The 20,717-nt window shown below is 45.1% G+C and overlaps 1 protein-coding gene across 1 annotated transcript in view; it reads left to right on the top strand.

Annotated features, from left to right (window-relative positions):
• NKAIN2 (sodium/potassium transporting ATPase interacting 2) overlaps positions 1 to 20,717 on the top strand; it is a 1,573,379-nt gene that overhangs the window by 642,238 nt on the left and 910,424 nt on the right. The gene's annotated exons all lie outside the window — the stretch shown is intronic.

Below are 20,717 nucleotides of genomic sequence, written 5' to 3'. Positions count from 1 at the left end.
GTGTACCCCTGGAACCAATTTAAAATTGCCTACAGCCATGTGTTATTATTTTAGGCCTTCGATGCCTGTCTGCGGTGACTCCTTCTACTAGGCCTCCACTGACCACACCACTGCTGCCCGTGTACCCCTGGAACCAATTTAAAATTGCCTACAGCCATGTGTTATTATTTTAGGCCTTCGATGCCTGTCTGCGGTCACTCCTTCCACTAGGCCTCCACTGACCACACCACTGCTGCCCGTGTACCCCTGGAACCAACATCAGAAAATATAAAAATAAGTATTTTGCTTATAAAAAAGAAAATACTGGAGAGATATTAAATGCAGACATTTTAACATTAAAAACAAACACATACAACAAAAATCTGGTACAATACTAAAAATGGCCACCAGCTACAATAACTTTCTCCTGCAAGTAGTTAACTGATAGGTTTTTTCAATTTTAAACACAGATATGGCATCCACCGAGTGTTGTCCTGTCGCGTCTTCTTTATATTATTGCCAAGAAGATGCAAAACAATGAAAATAATAAAATCATTATTTACCAAAAAAATAGAGTAAGTCAAAACCACATTGCAAATAAACATTCATTACAAATAAAGAAGCAGGGCGCGTCCGAGGGTGAGTATATACCTAATAAGAATATAATCACCCTCGGACGCGCCCTGCTTCTTTCCGACAGCCTTCCTTCCTAAGAATCAGCCCTTCCGTGGTGTAGAGAGAGGGTTTGTTACACTCCAAGGTGTTCCCCAGGTTGCCTTTCCTGAGCTTCGATCTTCCGGCTCTCGTTTAGTAGTTGTTGGAAACTACGCTGCATTAGGCCTACAAATTGGGTATGGGGTGTAGAGAGATGGTGTGTTACACTCTAAGGTGTTCCCCAGGTTTCCTCTCCATTGCTTCGATCTTCCGGCTCTCGTTTAGTAGTTGTTGGAAACTACGCTGCATTAGGCCTACAAATTGGGTATGGGGTGTAGAGAGATGGTGTGTTACACTCCAAGGTGTTCCCCAGGTTTCCTCTCCATTGCTTCGATCTTCCGGCTCTCGTTTAGTAGTTGTTGGAAACTACGCTGCATTGGGCCTACAAATTGGGTATGGGGTGTAGAGAGATGGTGTGTTCCACTGTAGAGAGATGGTGTGTTCCACTCCAAGGTGTTCCCCAGGTTTCCTCGCCAATGCTTCAATCATCATGCTCTCGTTTAGTAGTTGTTGGAAACTACGCTGCATTAGGCCTACAAATTGGGTATGGGGTGTAGAGAGATGGTGTGTTCCACTGTAGAGAGATGGTGTGTTCCACTCCAAGGTGTTCCCCAGGTTTCCTCGCCAATGCTTCAATCATCATGCTCTCGTTTAGTAGTTGTTGGAAACTACGCTGCATTAGGCCTACAAATTGGGTATGGGGTGTAGAGAGATGGTGTGTTACACTCCAAGGTGTTCCCCAGGTTTCCTCTCCATTGCTTCGATCTTCCGGCTCTCGTTTAGTAGTTGTTGGAAACTACGCTGCATTAGGCCTACAAATTGGGTATGGGGTGTAGAGAGATGGTGTGTTACACTCCAAGGTGTTCCCCAGGTTTCCTCTCCATTGCTTCGATCTTCCGGCTCTCGTTTAGTAGTTGTTGGAAACTACGCTGCATTAGGCCTACAAATTGGGTATGGGGTGTAGAGAGATGGTGTGTTCCACTGTAGAGAGATGGTGTGTTCCACTCCAAGGTGTTCCCCAGGTTTCCTCGCCAATGCTTCAATCATCATGCTCTCGTTTAGTAGTTGTTGGAAACTACGCTGCATTAGGCCTACAAATTGGGTATGGGGTGTAGAGAGATGGTGTGTTACACTCCAAGGTGTTCCCCAGGATTCCTCTCCATTGCTTCGATCTTCCGGCTCTCGTTTAGTAGTTGTTGGAAACTACGCTGCATTAGGCCTACAAATTGGGTATGGGGTGTAGAGAGATGGTGTGTTACACTCCAAGGTGTTCCCCAGGTTTCCTCTCCATTGCTTCGATCTTCCGGCTCTCGTTTAGTAGTTGTTGGAAACTACGCTGCATTAGGCCTACAAATTGGGTATGGGGTGTAGAGAGATGGTGTGTTACACTCCAAGGTGTTCCCCAGGTTTCCTCTCCATTGCTTCGATCTTCCGGCTCTCGTTTAGTAGTTGTTGGAAACTACGCTGCATTAGGCCTACAAATTGGGTATGGGGTGTAGAGAGGTGGTGTGTTCCACTGTAGAGAGATGGTGTGTTCCACTCCAAGGTGTTCCCCAGGTTTCCTCGCCAATGCTTCGATCATATTCAAAAAGGGCTCTAAAAGTGAACCTGGAAATTATAGGCCAGTAAGTCTAACCTCTATTGTTGGTAAAATATTTGAAGGGTTTCTGAGGGATGTTATTCTGGATTATCTCAATGAGAATAACTGTTTAACTCCATATCAGCATGGGTTTATGAGAAATCGCTCCTGTCAAACCAATCTAATCAGTTTTTATGAAGAGGTAAGCTATAGACTGGACCACGGTGAGTCATTGGACGTGGTATATCTCGATTTTTCCAAAGCGTTTGATACCGTGCCGCACAAGAGGTTGGTACACAAAATGAGAATGCTTGGTCTGGGGGAAAATGTGTGTAAATGGGTTAGTAACTGGCTTAGTGATAGAAAGCAGAGGGTGGTTATAAATGGTATAGTCTCTAACTGGGTCGAAGTGACCAGTGGGGTACCGCAGGGGTCAGTATTGGGACCTGTTCTCTTCAACATATTCATTAATGATCTGGTAGAAGGTTTACACAGTAAAATATCGATATTTGCAGATGATACAAAACTATGTAAAGCAGTTAATACAAGAGAAGATAGTATTCTGCTACAGATGGATCTGGATAAGTTGGAAACTTGGGCTGAAAGGTGGCAGATGAGGTTTAACAATGATAAATGTAAGGTTATACACATGGGAAGAGGGAATCAATATCACCATTACACACTGAACGGGAAACCACTGGGTAAATCTGACAGGGAGAAGGACTTGGGGATCCTAGTTAATGATAAACTTACCTGGAGCAGCCAGTGCCAGGCAGCAGCTGCCAAGGCAAACAGGATCATGGGGTGCATTAAAAGAGGTCTGGATACACATGATGAGAGCATTATACTGCCTCTGTACAAATCCCTAGTTAGACCGCACATGGAGTACTGTGTCCAGTTTTGGGCACCGGTGCTCAGGAAGGATATAATGGAACTAGAGAGAGTACAAAGGAGGGCAACAAAATTAATAAAGGGGATGGGAGAACTACAATACCCAGATAGATTAGCGAAATTAGGATTATTTAGTCTAGAAAAAAGACGACTGAGGGGCGATCTAATAACCATGTATAAGTATATAAGGGGACAATACAAATATCTCGCTGAGGATCTGTTTATACCAAGGAAGGTGACGGGCACAAGGGGGCATTCTTTGCGTCTGGAGGAGAGAAGGTTTTTCCACCAACATAGAAGAGGATTCTTTACTGTTAGGGCAGTGAGAATCTGGAATTGCTTGCCTGAGGAGGTGGTGATGGCGAACTCAGTCGAGGGGTTCAAGAGAGGCCTGGATGTCTTCCTGGAGCAGAACAATATTGTATCATACAATTATTAGGTTCTGTAGAAGGACGTAGATCTGGGTATTTATTATGATGGAATATAGGCTGAACTGGATGGACAAATGTCTTTTTTCGGCCTTACTAACTATGTTACTATGTTACTATGTTACTATCATGCTCTCGTTTAGTAGTTGTTGGAAACTACGCTGCATTAGACCTACAAATTGGGTATGGGGTGTAGAGAGATGGTGTGTTCCACTCCAAGGTGTTCTCCAGCTTGCCTTTCCGGAACTTTTATCTTCAGGCTCTCATTAAATTGTGGTTAAACGGAACAACTGCATTTGGCGTACTAGTTGGTTTGGGGCCTACTATCGGTGTCTGCCGCTCCTTGCTGTTCTCCTGGTTTCCTGTCCTGAAATTCCATTTTCAGGCGCTCGTTAAGTAGTTGTTAATGTTAGACTGCATTTGGCCTACTAGTTGGGTTGGGGCCTACTATCGGTGTCTGCCACTCCTTGCTGTTCTCCTCCACTGAACAAAGCTGTGCCGCCTGTTTACTACTGTTGCCAATTTTGAACTGCATTTCGACTACTTACTGATTTGGGCCTACTCTCTGTGTCAGCCTCTCATTCCAGTTGTCCTCCACTGCAATGCCCCCTGATTAGTCCTGTGTTACCAATTTTGAACTGCATTTAGCCCACTTTATTTTTTGGGCCTATATCTGTGTTTCCTCCTCATCCTGCCCATTGCCCAGCCAGTGATAGATGAGTCTGCTGGTACATTGACCCATAACGCAACATTTCCCGTGCACGCTATACTGCAAGATTGTGACCCTGCTGAAAGTCAGGTCCCCCTTCCCGCATACCATACCACCTTACACGGGGACAAACAGGAAGGTGCAGATGAAAGTGCAGGTTCCTTCATCAGGTGGGGGGAGGAATACTAGTTGGCGACGTCACTGGCACAGGGCCTCTCATGGTACGCAAAAGTGTTGCTGCCGGTGGGAGGCGCCCCCGCCGTGCAAACACACCGCTGTACTTTGAGGGGCCCTGTGCCAGTGCCAATGCCAACGAGTGGGCCCCCCCTGCTTGCTCAGGTTCACAGCACTTGCAAAGTTGAAATACTTACCTCTCCCTGCTCCACTGCCGTGACGTGGTCCAGATTTCCTGGGCCCACTAATTACTTGAACCAGCCCTACCCACCACAACTTTAGCCAAATGACCCCCAATTTCAAATGCCTTCCAATTATTATAAGGTAAATTACGCTTGACAAGCTTCATTAAGAAGAATGGATGGTTTTGACATTAAAATGGGCACTCTAGATGTTTTCCTGGCCCCCACTCACTGCCGACTATGCTGCCCCATTGACTTGCATTGGGTTTCGTGTTTCGGTCGATCCCGACTTTACGTCATAATCGGCCGATTTCACTCGACCCGACTTTTGAGATAGTCGGGTTTCGCGAAACCCGGCTCGACTCTAAAAAGGTCAACTCTAGTGGCCAGCAATGAGTCCAGACCTGAATCCCATAGAACACCTGTGGAGAGAGCTAAAAATGGCAGTTTGGAGAATGCACCCATCAAATATCAGGGACCTGGAGCAGTTTGCCAAAGAAGAACGGTCTAAAATTCCAGCAGAGCATTGTAAGAAACTCATTGATGGTTACCGGAAGCGGTTGGTCGCAGTTATTTTGGCTAAAGGTTGTGCAACCAAGTATTAGGCCGAGGGTGCCAATACTTTTGTCTGGCCCATTTTTGGTGTTTTGTGTGAAATGATCAATGTTTTGCTTTATGCTTCATTCTCTTTTGTGTTTTTTCATTTAAGACAAATTAAATGAAGATAATAATACCAAAGAATTTGTGATTGCAATCATTTTCAGGAAGAAACTGAGTATTATCTGACAGAATTGCAGGGGTGTCAATACTTTTGGCCATGAATATATATATATATATATATATATATATACATACAGTACAGAGCAAAAGTTTGGACACACCTTCTCATTTAAAGATTTTTCTGTATTTTCATGACTATGAGGTGTTAGGGCTAGCCGAACGCACCAAATAATAAGACAGAGAGAATATGGTACGTTCGCAGCCCGGGGTCCACCGTGCAGAGATGGAACCTGCTGTCAAGTAATGACGGACTATATGGCGGTACTCATAAGTATACACACGTGGGTTAAACTTCACCCAGCCTGAAGGAAGCGATCCTGTTGCGTCACAGGACCGCGGTACCGCACATAGAGCGCAAGCAAGTAGTCAGCGAACTCAACCCCAACTAGGATTGAAGTCCGATTAGACCCTTGCTGGCACAACACCGCAACTGGGTGTGTAAGGAAACTAAATAACCATATTAAGGCACAAGAGTGCATGCGGTGCCGCACTGACGAACGCCACTAACCACCCAGGCTTGGGTAAGGAAAGCACAGAGGAAGTGCACGGCGCCGTACTGGCGGTCACAGCAACTGGACGCTGTAATGTGTGATTCGTGCTGTAGGATAAGTCGGGCGCTAGATAGCAACCATACACCTTCCGCGAACAGACATTCAATAGGGTAGGGGTATCCAAGGACGACTTGCACTCACAACATACACACATTAACAATTGTACACTAGCGCATGGCCGTGCGGTCATGCGCAGTTTATATAGTTGCAGCACAGGAAGTGGCCACAGAAACTTTGCCCTTCCAAGACCTGCCAAGAGGACCAATGGAATGTGCTGCAGTGCCTGAGCACATGACCCTCGATCTCCAACGGGAGATCTTGCCCTGGGCATGCTCAGTGTGTGCAGACAAGGACTTAGTCCCAGAGAAGTCCGCTCGCTGCTGACCAGCACTGACTTTAATGGCAGAAGCTGAAGAAGCAGCAGTAACTCTCTGTACAGAGTGAGACTGAGCAAGACGCTGGGACCGACGTCCCTGCTGAGCAGACTCCACTGCGGCTGGATAAGAATGGGAGACCGCAGCGGAGATTGCTCGAGATTCCCCCTGTGCAGAAGCGAGAACTCGAGACCTAACATTTGCCCCCCTCCTAGGGCCCCCCCCCCTCCTTGGGCCTCGCTACGCTCGAAGGCAGCAATGAGCTGTGGGGCCCGAATGTTTTCAGCAGGCTCCATGACCTGTCCTCTGGGCCATAACCCTTCCAATCCAGCAGATAGAACTTTTTGCCGTGTACCACCTTGCACCCCAAAATAGCGTTCACCTCGTAATCGTCCGTAGACGAACCCGATGTCCCGGCAGATGACTCGGAAAACCGGGACATGTATACGGGTTTCAAGAGGGACACATGAAAGGTGTCGGTGATACCCAAGCGTGGAGGAAGAGCCAAACGGTAGACCACAGGATTAACCTGTTCGAGAACCTTGAAGGGACCCAAGTAGCGAGGAGCAAACTTAGTGGACTCAACTCGCAGCCTGATGTTACGGGCGGAGAGCCACACCAAGTCGCCAGGAGCAAAGGTCGGAGCGGGGCGCCGATGAACATCAGCGGAGGACCTCATTCTCTCCTTGGAGGCCCGAATGGCATCCTGCGTGCGGTCCCAAATGTCCCGTGCCTCCACAGCCCAGTCTGCCACCCTGGAGTCAGCAGAAGACACAGGCATGGGCACAGGAACACGCGGATGCTGGCCGTAATTTAGGAGGAATGGAGTCTGACCGGTGGAGTCGGCTACGGCATTGTTAAGTGCAAACTCTGCCCACGGTAGCAAGGATGCCCAGTCATCCTGCCTGGCAGAAACAAAATGTCGTAAATATGTGACCAAGGTCTGGTTGGCCCTCTCTACCAACCCATTCGTCTCGGGATGATATGCCGAAGAGAGATTCAACTCAATACTGAGTAGATGACAAAGCTCTCTCCAGAATCGAGACGCAAACTGGGGACCCCGGTCACTAACAATTTTGTCTGGCATACCGTGTAGGCGAAAGATATGCTTGACGAACAAGACAGCCAACGCCCGTGCAAAAGGTAGCCGTGGAAGAGGCACCAAGTGCACCATTTTGGAAAAATGGTCGGTGATCACCCAGATAATGGTGCAGTTACGAGACTTGGGTAAGCCCACCACAAAGTCCATCCCGACCATCTCCCAGGGCCTGTCCGCCACCGGCAGAGGATAAAGCAAACCAGCTGGCCGTTGCCGAGGAGTCTTGTTCTTGGCGCAAGAGACACACGCCCGAACATACTCTGCGACATCACGAGCCATATGCGGCCACCAGTACGTCCTCGCCAGTAATTCAGATGTCCTTTTGGTACCAAAATGTCCACCCACCCTGGACGAGTGTGCCCAAGAGAGAACCTCCGGTCGCAAATTGGATGGAACAAAAGTCTTGCCCGGGGGCACAGACTCTAGCGAAACCGGGGCCACAGTTCTCAAGCTCTCGGTGGGGACAATAAGCCGAGGCTCCTCCTCCTCCTCCGCAGATGACACAACGGAGCGAGAGAGAGCGTCGGCCCGAATGTTCTTCTCCCCAGAAAGAAAATGGAGGGTGAAATGAAACCGGGAGAAGAATAAGGACCATCTGGCATGGCGAGAATTCAACCGCTGGGCTGTCTGCAGGTACACCAAATTTTTATGGTCTGTGAAGACTTGGAAGGGAAAACGTGCTCCCTCCAAGAGATGTCTCCACTCCGAGAAAGCCAACTTCATGGCTAGCAACTCCCTGTCCCCGATGGAATAATTCCTCTCTGCTGGTGAGAAGGTCTTGGAGAAAAAGAAGCAAGGATGCTTCCGACCTTGAGCATCCTTTTGGAAGAGGACTGCTCCAGCACCAACAGAAGAGGCATCCACCTCCATGATAAATGGCTTATCAACATCGGGGCGATGTAGGATGGGAGCGCTAGCGAAGTGTGACTTTATAGAGTTAAAGGCCTTGGAGACCTCCTCAGACCACAATTTGGGATTCGCCCCCTTCTTGGTGAGGGCAACCAAGGGAGCTACCAAAGTTGAGAAGTGCGGAATGAACTGGCGATAATAATTAATGAACCCCATAAAGCGCTGCACCGCTTTAAGAGAATGGGGTTCCTGCCAGTCCATCACAGCCTGTAGTTTGGCAGGATCCATAGCCAATCCCTGGGCAGAGATGATGTAGCCTAGGAAAGGTAAGGACTCCTGCTCAAACATACACTTCTCCAACTTGGCATAGAGGGAGTTTGCCCGTAGGAGGTCGAAGACTTTGCAAACATCTCTCCGGTGGGAGTCAATATCTGGAGAGTAGATGAGAATATCATCCAGATAGACTACGACCGAGGTGGAAAGCATATCCCGGAAGATATCGTTCACAAAGTCTTGGAAAACGGCTGGGGCATTACAGAGCCCGAAGGGCATCACCAGATATTCATAGTGCCCATCCCTGGTGTTAAAAGCCGTCTTCCATTCGTCCCCCTCACGGATGCGAATCAGGTTGTAAGCACCCCGCAGATCTAGTTTAGTAAATACCCTTGCTCCCCGAAGCCTATCAAAGAGCTCAGATATCAAGGGCAAAGGATACTTATTTTTAACGGTGATGGCATTAAGACCCCTGTAGTCTATGCATGGACGCAATTCCCCATTCTTCTTCTGCACGAAGAAGAACCCTGCCCCAGCAGGTGACACTGACTTCCTAATGTATCCTCTTGCCAGATTTTCCTGGATGTACTGTGACATTGCCTCCGTCTCCGGGAGAGATAGCGGATAGACTCGACTCCGGGGAGGCTCAGCACCAGGCAAGAGATCAATAGGACAGTCATAGGGGCGATGGGGCGGAAGGATCTCCGCCGCCTTTTTGGAGAACACGTCTGCATAAGACCAATACTGCTTGGGGAGAGAGGAAAGATCTGCGGGTACCTCTGTAGTAGCAACCTGAACGCACTCCCTCTGACACCTACCCCCACAAGATTCGCCCCATCCCAGGATTCTGCCAGAGGACCACTCGATATGAGGAGAGTGGTACCGTAGCCAAGGTATTCCCAACAGGACCTCATCAATTCCCTCAGGAATGACGAGCAGAGATATAATCTCCTGATGAGATGGCGACATGGACAGAGTAAAAGGGATGGTCTGGTGTGTTATCTGTGAGGGCAGTACCGACCCATTCACCACTCGTACCGTTACTGGTTGAGCTAGCATAACCAGGGGTATTGCGTGATGTTGGGCGAAGGCAGAAGACATAAAATTGCCCTCCGCCCCAGAATCCACGCAGAGCTCTACCGAGTGGGAGAATGAGCCTATAGTAATTGTCCCCTTAAAGGACAATTTAGAGGCAAACGTCGCCGTGTCTAGTGTACCTCCACCTACTACCACTAGACGCTGACGTTTCCTCGACCGCTGAGAACATCTGGTGGCTAGATGTCCTGACTGCTGGCAAACATGACAGACCTTGAGTGCACAAGCGGTCCGGGACTTAGATCCCGCTTGTGACACTTCCCTGGCCTCATGTGACTCAGGAACCAGGACCGGAGATTCCAGAGGTTTGGCGAAGGTAGGAGCCAGCCGAAACCTCTGCCTACACTGGGCTCGCTCTAACCTCCGCTCATTAAAACGGAGGTCAATTCGAGTCGAGACAGTTATTAACTCCTCCAGTGTGGCAGGAATCTCCCTAGTGGCCAGAGCGTCCTTAACGTGGTCAGCCAGGCCCCTCCAAAATATGGGGATAAGAGCTTTATCCGACCAATCCAGCTCAGAAGCTAAAGTGTGGAATTGGACGGCAAAATGACTGACCAAGGACTCACCCTGAGTTAATGCCAGCAGTTGGAGCGCAGTATCATGGGTGACTTGAGGTCCTAAAAAGACCTGTTTCAGAGTGCTCAGAAACAGCGGAGCACTCTGCACCACATGATCACCACGCTCCCACAGCGGCGTAGCCTATTCCAACGCCCTGTCCGACAAGAGAGACACTATAAATCCCACCTTAGCCTGCTCTGTGGGAAAACGTGCAGCCAGGAGCTCGAGGTGAATAGAGCACTGACTCACAAATCCCCTACAAAACTTGCTATCACCAGAAAATTTTTCTGGCAGCTGGAGGCGAGATAATGTAGGAGCAGGGGTGGCAATGGACAGGGTTGCTGCAGCCACGCTAGCAGCCTGTACAGCAACTGCGGTAACATCCACAGCTGAGGTTGCGCTCTCAAGAGCCGCCAACCTACCCTCCAGCTGCTGGATATACCACAAGGATTGCTGTTTGTCCGTCATTACTAGCCAGACCCTGGCGCTAGTGTAATGTTAGGGCTAGCGGAACGCACCAAATAATAAGACAGATAGAATATGGTGCGTTCGCAGCCCGGGGTCCACCGTGCAGAGATGGAACCTGCTGCCAAGTAATGACGGACTACATGGCGGTACTCATAAGTATACACACGTGGGTTAAACTTCCCCCAGCGTGAAGGAAGCGATCCTGTTGCGTCACAGGACCGCGGTACCGCACATAGAGCGCAAGCAAGTAGTCAGCGAACTCAACCCCAACTAGGATTGAAGTCCGATTAGACCCTTGCTGGCACAACACCGCAACTGGGTGTGTAAGGAAACTAAATAACCATATTAAGGCACAAGAGTGCATGCGGTGCCGCACTGACGAACGCCACTAACAACCCAGGCTTGGGTAAGGAAAGCACAGAGGAAGTGCACGGCGCCGTACTGGCGGTCACAGCAACTGGACGCTGTAATGTGTGATTCGTGCTGTAGGATAAGTCGGGCGCTAGATAACAACCATACACCTTCCGCGAACAGACATTCAATAGGGTAGGGGTATCCAAGGACGACTTGCACTCACAACATACACACATTAACAATTGTACACTAGCGCATGGCCGTGCGGTCATGCGCAGTTTATATAGTTGCAGCACAGGAAGTGGCCACAGAAACTTTGCCCTTCCAAGACCTGGCAAGAGGACCAATAGAATGTGCTGCAGAGCCTGAGCACATGACCCTCGATCTCCAACGGGAGATCTTGCCCTGGGCATGCTCAGTGTGTGCAGACAAGGACTTAGTCCCAGAGAAGTCCGCTCGCTGCTGACCAGCACTGACTTTAATGGCAGAAGCTGAAGAAGCAGCAGTAACTCTCTGTACAGAGTGAGACTGAGCAAGAAGCTGGGACCGACGTCCCTGCTGAGCAGACTCCACTGCGGCTGGATAAGAATGGGAGACCGCAGCGGAGATGGCTAGAGATTCCCCCTGTGCAGAAGCGGGAACTCGAGACCTAACAATGAGGCTCATCAAGAGAATGCCAAGAGTACAGAGCAAAAGTTTGGACACACCTTCTCATTTAAAGATTTTTCTGTATTTTCATGACTATGAAGCTCATCAAGAGAATGCCAAGAGTGTGCAAAGCAGTCATCAAAGCAAAAGGTGGCTACTTTGAAGAACCTAGAATATAAGACATATTTTCAGTTGTTTCACATTTTTTTGTTTTTTGTTATTTCACATGTGTTAATTCAAAGTTTTGATGCCTTCAGTGTAAATGTACAATTTTCATAGTCATAAAAATACAGAAAAATCTTTAAATGAGAAGGTGTGTCCAAACTTTTGCTCTGTACTGTATATACCACATTTAGCTTCTACATTTGGCATTTCTGTAGCAATGAGAGATCGATTATATATATTACGGGTGCATGTCTCCAAATGTGTGAGATGGGCATACTGTATTGGGCAGTAGAATGTACTGTGCGCTACAATGCACTAGGCGCTACAATGTCAGAATTGCAATTTTCTCTCAGCAACTTCCACTGGTGCTTGTTTCTGGAAAACACACATGGAGTTAAATCATCAGTATATGTGTAGATAAATGCCTAAAGTGGTTTAATTTCCGAAATGTGGTCACTTGAGGGGGGTTTCTGCTCTGCTAGCACTTAGGGGCTCTGTATATGGAGTCCACAAAGTATTCTAGGAAAATCTGCACTCCAGGAGGCAAAGAGCGCTCCGTCCTTCCCTAGTCTTGCCATATGGCTAAGCAGTTCTATAAAGACATTATAGTCAATGGCTCCATCAGTGAATATGCAAAAAAAAACATTTTTCAGGGGTTCTGGACATAAGCCCTGTCAGAACCACTGAATGTGGCAAAAACGCAGTGTGAAAGCATCCTAATACATTTGGTAAGTGAGGCCGCACATACCCTGTATAGTGGAAAAGAGCAGTATCACTCATTTTCTGTGCATGGAGTGGTGATAGCCATCATTCACTATAGAGCGGGTTGTCAATCATTGATCCTGGGGAGAGATTGTATAGTGAATAGTGACTGTAATCTCTCCCAGCACCATCCAAATGGCTGTATGTGACTGACTAAAGGGAGTTGCAGTAAGTCACAAAAGTGAGTACGTCACAATTTTTGTAAATAGTTTATTATATCTTGTCATGAGACAACACTGAAGATATGACACTTTAATATAATGTAAAGTAGTCAGTGAACAGCTGGTATTGTACTATAAATATACTGTAAATTTGGTGTGCCCTCTAAATAACTCAACACACAGCCATTAATGTATGAAACTGCTGGCAACAAAAGTGAGTACACCCCTAAGTGAAAATGGTCAAATTGTGCCCAATTCGTCATTTTCCCTCCCCGGTCTCATGTGACTCATTAGTGTTGCAAGGTCTCAGGTGAATGGGGACCAGGTGTGTTAAATTTGGTGTCATTGCTTTCATACGCCCTTATACTGGCCTCTGGAAGTTCAACATCAGACCTCATGGCAAAGAACCCAATAAAATACAAAATAAAATGCAGTGGGTATGGAAAGTATTAAGACCCCTTTAAATTTATCACTCTTTTGGGCTAGTACATTCATGAGTCTTCTTGGGAATGATGCAACAAGTTTTTCTCACCTGGATTTGGGATCCTCTGCCATTCTTCCTTGCAGATCCTCTCCAGTTTTGTCAGGTTGGAAGGTGAACATTGGTGGACAGCCATTTTCAGGTCTCTCCAGAGATGCTCAATTGGGTTTAGGTCAAGACTCTGGCTGGGCCTGTCAAGAATGGTCACAGAGATGTTCTGAATCCACTCCTTTGTTATTTTAGCTGTTTGCCTAGGGTCATTGTCTTGTTGAAAAGTTAACCTTTGGCCAAGTCTGAGGTCCAGAGCACTCTAGTATAGGTTTTTATCCAGAATATCTCTGTACTTGGCCACATTCATGTTTTTTCAATCAGTCATCCTGTCACTGCAGCTGAAAAACACCCCTATAGCATGATGCTACCACCACCATGTTTCACTGTTCGGATTGTATTGGGCAGGTGATGAGCAGTACCTCATTTTCTTCACACATACCGCTTAGAAATATCACCAAAAAGGTCTATCTTCGTCTAAGCAGACCAAAGAATCTTATTTCTCATATTCTGGGAGTATTTCATGTGCTTTTAGCAAATTCTATGCTGGCTTTCATATGTCTTGCACTGAGGAGAGGCTTCCATGGAGCCACTCTGCCATAAAAGCCCGACTGGTGGAGGGCTGCAGTAATAGCTGACTTTGTGGAACTTTCTCTCATCTCCCTACTGCATCTCTGGAACTCAGCTACAGTGATCTTGGGGTTCTTCTTTATCTATCTCACCAAGGCTCTTCTCCCATGATTGCCCAGTTTGGCTAGACTGCCAGGTCTAGGAAGACTTCTGGTGGTCCCAAACTTCTTCCATTTCATGATTATGGAGACCACTGTGCTCTTAAGAACCTTGAGTGCTGCAAAAATTCTATTGTTGCCTTGGCCAGATCTGTGCCTTACCACAATTCTGTCTCTAAGCTTCTTGGCCAGTTCCTTTGACCTCATGATTCTCATTTGGTCTGACATGCACTGTGAGCTGTGAGATCTTATATAGACAAGTGTGTGCCTTTCCAAATCAAGTCCTATCAGTTTAATTAAACACAGCTGGACTTCAATGAAGGAGTAGAACCATTTCAAGGAGGATCACAAGGAAATGGACAGCATGTAACTTAAATATGAGTGTCTGAGCAAAAGGTCTGAATACTTATGACCATGTGATATTTCAGTTTTTCTTCTTTAATAAATATGCCAAAATTTCCACATTTCTGTTTTTTTCAGTCAAGATGGGGCACAGAGTGAATAATAATGAGAAAAAATGAACTTTACCAAATGGCTGCAATAAAACAAAGAGTGAAAAATTTAAAGGGGTCTGAATACTTTCCGCACCCACTGTGTTTACAAAAATGTCAGCTGGGCTCACTTTTGTGAGATACTGTATGTTCATTTTCTTCCTGGATCTGTTGCCCCAGCCAGGCAGCCTAATGTGAGTTTAATGCCATTTATCTACAAATTAACTCTATATCTGTAGGTAAATAGCATTCTTGCTTGTAATTTTATCCCTTTTAGTAGTGACCATAGTTTATTTATGACAGTAAGCAATAGCAGCATGGAGAAAATGTATTGATGATTTTTCTAGATATGTTTCCGTTAATAAATGGAAGTGTAGAATACTTCACAGGAATCTCTGAGTCGTGGAAGGTACTGACTTAAGAGATCACAGGTCCCATCTGTCTTTGGGTTACCTTGTTATAGTGGAGGCCATATTCAATCCCCTAGATAATGTTCCCACCTGAACCACATTATTATAGTCATCAAGTAGCACTTTCACTATTACTTCAGTCATCCATGCCTGAAAGTGATTCATGATTTCTTGTCAACACTTTAACCCCACTCATTTGTCTTCAAAGTTTTCATTTAAGTCCTGTTTTTATGTGATTTAGAAATTAACTTTAAAATCCACCATGGGCTGTATATGAAGAAAACATTTAATGTTAATGAACGTTTCATCCTAGGAAATGGTTGATGAATAATGCCACTAATGATATAAACAGAAGTATTATCTGATCATTTGAATAATAAAGTACATCGCAGATAAAAGATGTGTAAGCGTGAGCATAAATCAGCTGACTACATACCAAAATACTGTTAGTCATCGGAATAGAATAATTATAGTATTATGCAATTTATTTATTATGTAAATGAAAAATGTTAATTACAATAAAATGGCAGTTTTTCTTTTACTTGGATGATATCAGATAGAGGTTGTTAATCATCAAGGTGAAGATATCAGAGAAATGTTCATGAGAAAATCTATTTTTGTAGCATCCTTTTATCCAACGTGTGTTGGATAAAAAGATGCAAGTGTTCCACTAAGTAAGGGTAAAATTAATTCCACTTACTGTACATGGCAGGTCTACATTGACTTTGGAAAGTATACAGTTTTTAGACAGATGCGGCGATACCTAATATTTTAGTTTTTTATATTTAATAAGGTAAAAGATGGGGATTCAAACAATATTATAGTGTTGCAGTGCAAATCTTGACCCCAGGTGCCATGGCAAGCCTTCAGTTATCTACGTTCGGATAATGGGGGTCTATCCAGCTCATGGATGGGACAGCATAAGAGCTGGAAACAGTGGCAGTCCACACTCCCTGCCTCCATCTTGATTTCAATGATTTCTGAATACCCAATACAATACTTTGTTGAGGGGATGTAGGGGCGTCACACTTGGTATGGAGGGTTGTGGGGAGCTGTTGGACCATCATAATGCGTGTGGGATCTGTGAGGACATCATACTGTTTCAGCGGGAGATGTTGATCATGGTGCAAGAGCTGAATAACAAGAGCAGTATGAGTTGCTGCTTTTTATAGACTTTATAAAATATGGTTAAAAAGCAATACAATTAATATCAAATAATAATATGTTACTGTTAATATTGAATAGAATTGATTTCAACATTAGTTTGGCCATTTGTATCACCCCTGCTCCATCGATGGCGAACTAAGATGTATTATTTATGATGATAAGTATAAATAATGTGACTACATAGGTACATAAGCCAATTATTTGCACATTCAGAATATACTTACACATTTATCTGGTGTCAAAAAATGCAAAATTTGTGGAAAATGGTATTTGCTTTACATTTTACCACCTTGTGCCTTTTTGCACTGGCATTGACTATTTTTTAAAAAGTGAGTGGAATTTTCGAAATGGACTATGCTCTATCAAAGCGGGACAAATTTACTATGACAAAAAATCTGGTTGCTAAAATCTAGTGTACAATGTAAATCTGTTGTAGTTTTTCTTTTCTGGTGCATGGGAAGCGCAAAAATGCAACACAAAATAAGAAGCATGTATCATATGAATTTGGAGCACATTACTCAAGGCTTTAGGATTGAGACTTATACGTGAGTTCTGATATATTCCATCCTTACATTTTTTTCTTAGGTGCCCTATGTGAATTAAATGACAATACATACTTTATCCCCTATCTGACCTCGGACGGGATAGTACGTCCGAGGTCAGATCCCCTGCTTTGATGCAGGGCTCCGCGGTGAACCCGCATCAAAGCCGGGACATGTCAGCTGTTTTGAACAGCTGACATGTGCCCGTAATAGGCGCGGGCAGAATCGCGATATGCCCGCACCTATTAACTAGTTAAATGCCGCTGTCAAACGCAGACAGCGGCATTTAACTACCGCTTCCGGCCAGGCGGCCGGAAATGACGTCATCGCCGACCCCGTCACATGATCGGGGGTCGGCGATGCGTCAGGATGGTAACCATAGAGGTCTTAGAGACCTCTATGGTTACTGATCACCGGTGGCTGTGAGCGCCACCCTGTGGTCGGCGCTCACAGCATACCTCCATTTCTGCTACATAGCAGCGATCAGCAGATCGCTGCTATGTAGCAGAGGCGATCGCGTTGTGCCTGCTTCTAGCCTCCCATGGAGGCTATTGAAGCATGGCAAAAGTAAAAAAAAAAGTTAAAAAAATGTGAAAAAAATATAAAAGTTTAAATCACCCCCCTTTCGCCCCAATCAAAATAAATCAATAAAAACAAAATCAAATCTACACGTATTTGGTATCGCCGCACTCAGAATCGCCCGATCTATCAATAAAAAAAGCATTAACCTGATCGCTAAACGGCGTAGCGAGAAAAAAATTTGAAACGCCAGAATTACGTTTTTTAGGTCACCGCGACATTGCATTAAAATGCAATAATGGGCGATCAAAAGAACTTATCTGCACCAAGATGCTATCATTAAAAACGCCAGCTCGGCACGCAAAAAATAAGCCCTCAACCGACCCCCGATCATGAAAAATGGAGACGCTACGAGTATCAGAAAATGGCACAATTTTATTTTTTTTTTAGCAAAGTTTGGAATTTTTTTTCACCACTTAGATAAAAAATAACCTAGTAATGTTAGGTGTCTATGAACTCGAACTGACCTGGAGAATCATAATGGCAGGTTAGTTTTAGCATTTAGTGAACCTAGCAAAAAAGCCAAACAAAAAACAAGTGTGGGATTGCACTTTTTTTGCAATTTCACAGCACTTGGAATTTTTTTCCTGTTTTCTAGTACACTACATGCTACAACCAATGATGTCGTTCAAAAGTACAACTCGTCCCGCAAAAAATAAGCCCTCACATGGCCAAATTGACGGAAAAATAAAAAAGTTATGGCTCTAGGAAGGAGGGGAGTGAAAAACGAACACGGAAAATGAAAAATCCCAAGGTCATGAAGGGGTTAAAGGGGTTGTCCAATACTCACACAATCCCTTTTGAATTACTATATTCCCCCATGTGAAATAATAATCCTATACTCACCTACATTGTCAACATCAGCATGCAGTCTCCCGTGGTTTAAGTGACATTGTTAAAGCCACATGAACCCTTCAGCCAATCAGCAGCAGTTTCACTTTCATTTCCTACAGAAATAGTTGTTATTGGGAGGAAGTCAGGAAGCATTAGCAGTTCGCACTTCTTTCAGGTGTCAGTTTCCTCCAAAGGAAGTGAGTGAAGTCTCCGCTGATTAGCAGAAGGGTTTAAATGGAATACCAACTGCGCCAGCACCAGAGGTGAATATAGGATGTTGATATTTCACACAGAAGAGTATGGCAAATGAAAAAGTGGTTATCTGAGTAGTGGACAATCCAATGCTTTTTTAGTTAGGATATCATCATTGTGGTCAGTGAGCGTGATCTACATAGAATTAAATATAAAAAAGCTGGAGCAAAAGGCAGGAGATAATTTCAATGGAACCTATGTGGAGACTTGCCTATTCATGGATGCACACAACTTGAAGATAGGATATTCTGTAACTCTGATCATTTTTAATAAAAAATTGAAAACTATGGGAGCAAATAAAATGACAGCAGGGCAACTTTATTTTAAGGATTCTAAGCTAAATCAACTGATCCTTTGTTACACCAATTTCCAAAAACTTTGTTCAGCTTTTCATGGAAATCTCAAGGATATTTGTGCTCGCTGTGAATATTTCAATAGTTATGTTCCAGGATCACCAGTTCAATCTGACAATACCAGCGGATTTATTTGGTAGACATACCTCATTTATCTTTGTGTACAATTCTTTTTTTAATCTTATTTCAAGATTATCACTGGACATCATATATTAAAAGGGTTAGTTTACAGTTAGAACAGTAACAGTATATTGGTAACTTCACATCTTTTAGTATTGAGTTTTCTTAGATTAGAAAAACAGAACTGGGGTTTCTTTTTCTAGATCTAAGTGTTACCAGAGTTTTCTTCTTTTTTCACTGAGAAATTAAAGCAATAAATTGATATTGCAATTATAGTCCCTTACTACGCATCCTGACTCCCGTTCTGTCTGGTCAGCAGTGGACTCCCACATCCGGTGGAGAATGAATGGAGAGATGTTCCTGTGTGAGGAGCCAATGCCATTCCATGCCCATGCATGATAGGACACCAATAAAGGTGTAGGTACAGCCTGTATTTATATTAACACACCATGATGTATTCTGAACTAATTAAATGTTGTATTACTTCATTTTCCAGAGACAAAGAAGCTAATGAAGTCTATATTTTACTCAATTGTATAGAACCATTAATTTCCACAGCGCTTATTGGCATAATCATTACTGTTCCTGTTGGGGCTTACAATCAAAATTTCCTATCCGTATGTCTTTTGGAATATGGGATGAAGCCCACAAAAAGAACATACAAAATCCTAGGAGATGTTGTCCCTGGTGGGGTTTGAATCCAGGACCCTAGAGCTGCATGGTTAACCACCAAGTCACCATCCTATCCTTGCTGCATGCAGAGGAATCTCCATGTGTGAGACGTCTATCTGTTTTTACCAGCTAAATATGAATTACAACATTGTTCATGTTTTCTATAATTTTCCATACCTGAACTTGCTACCAAATTCTAAAGTCTAAGTATCAAAACAGTATTGTGAAAAGAAACGTAGTAAATGATGACTACTGATCATTCCGTTTTTTTCCATATTTTATGAATTATATGTTGTTCTCATAACTTTTGCTAATCAAAAATACAATTTCCATTGGATAAATTTGCCACATATATTCGATAAATATCCTGTTTATAAGATCATATCTGTTAGGAGTCGAGTTTCCTCTGCTGCACAGGGGGAATCTCGATCCGTCTCCGCTGCGGTCTACCATTCTTCTCCAGCCGCAGTGGAGTCTGCTCAGCAGGGACATCGATCCCAGCGTCTCGCTCAGTCTGACTCTGTGCGAAGAGTTACTGCTGCTTTTCCTGCTTCTGCCATTGAAGCCAGTGCTGGGCAGCGGCGAGTGGACGTATCTGGATCTAAGTCCTGCTTTTCTCTGTCTGAGCATGCCCAGGGCAGGATCTCCTGTTGGAGATCGAGGGTCACATGCTCAGGTATTGCAGCACATCCCATTGGTCCTCCTGAAAGGTCCTGAAAGGGCAAAACTTCGGTAGCAGCTTCCTGTGCTGCAACTATATAAGCTGCGCATGACCGCACGGCCATGCGCTAGTATTGTCTTGTAAATATGTGTGTGTGTGTTGTGAGTGAAAGTCGCTCTTTAAATAACCCTCCCTATTGAATGTCTGTTCGCGGAAGGTGTATGTTTGCTATCTAGCGCCCGACTTATCCAACAGCACGTAACACACATTGCAGCTACCAGTTGCTGTGTCCGCCAGTATGGCGCCGTGCGCTTGCTCTGCGCTTTCCTGACCCAAGCCTGGGTGGTTAGTGGCGTCCATCAGTGCGGCACCGCACGCACTCTTGTGCCTTTATATTATTATTTATGTTCCTCTGACACCCCAGTTGCGGTGTCGAGCGCATGGGGTCTTCTGAACTCAAATCCTCAGTCTCGGGTTTGAGATTAGTGACTCCTTGCTTGCGCTTTATGTGCGGTACCGCGGTCCTGTGACACAACAGGGTCGCTTCCTTCACACAGGGTGAAGTTAACCCATGTGTGTATTCTTA

Source organism: Ranitomeya imitator, chromosome 5, assembly GCF_032444005.1.
Source record: "Ranitomeya imitator isolate aRanImi1 chromosome 5, aRanImi1.pri, whole genome shotgun sequence".
In the NCBI taxonomy this organism is placed as follows: domain Eukaryota; kingdom Metazoa; phylum Chordata; class Amphibia; order Anura; family Dendrobatidae; genus Ranitomeya; species Ranitomeya imitator.
Note: the sequence above shows the minus strand (reverse complement) of the source record. Positions and strands in the feature narration are given on the sequence as shown.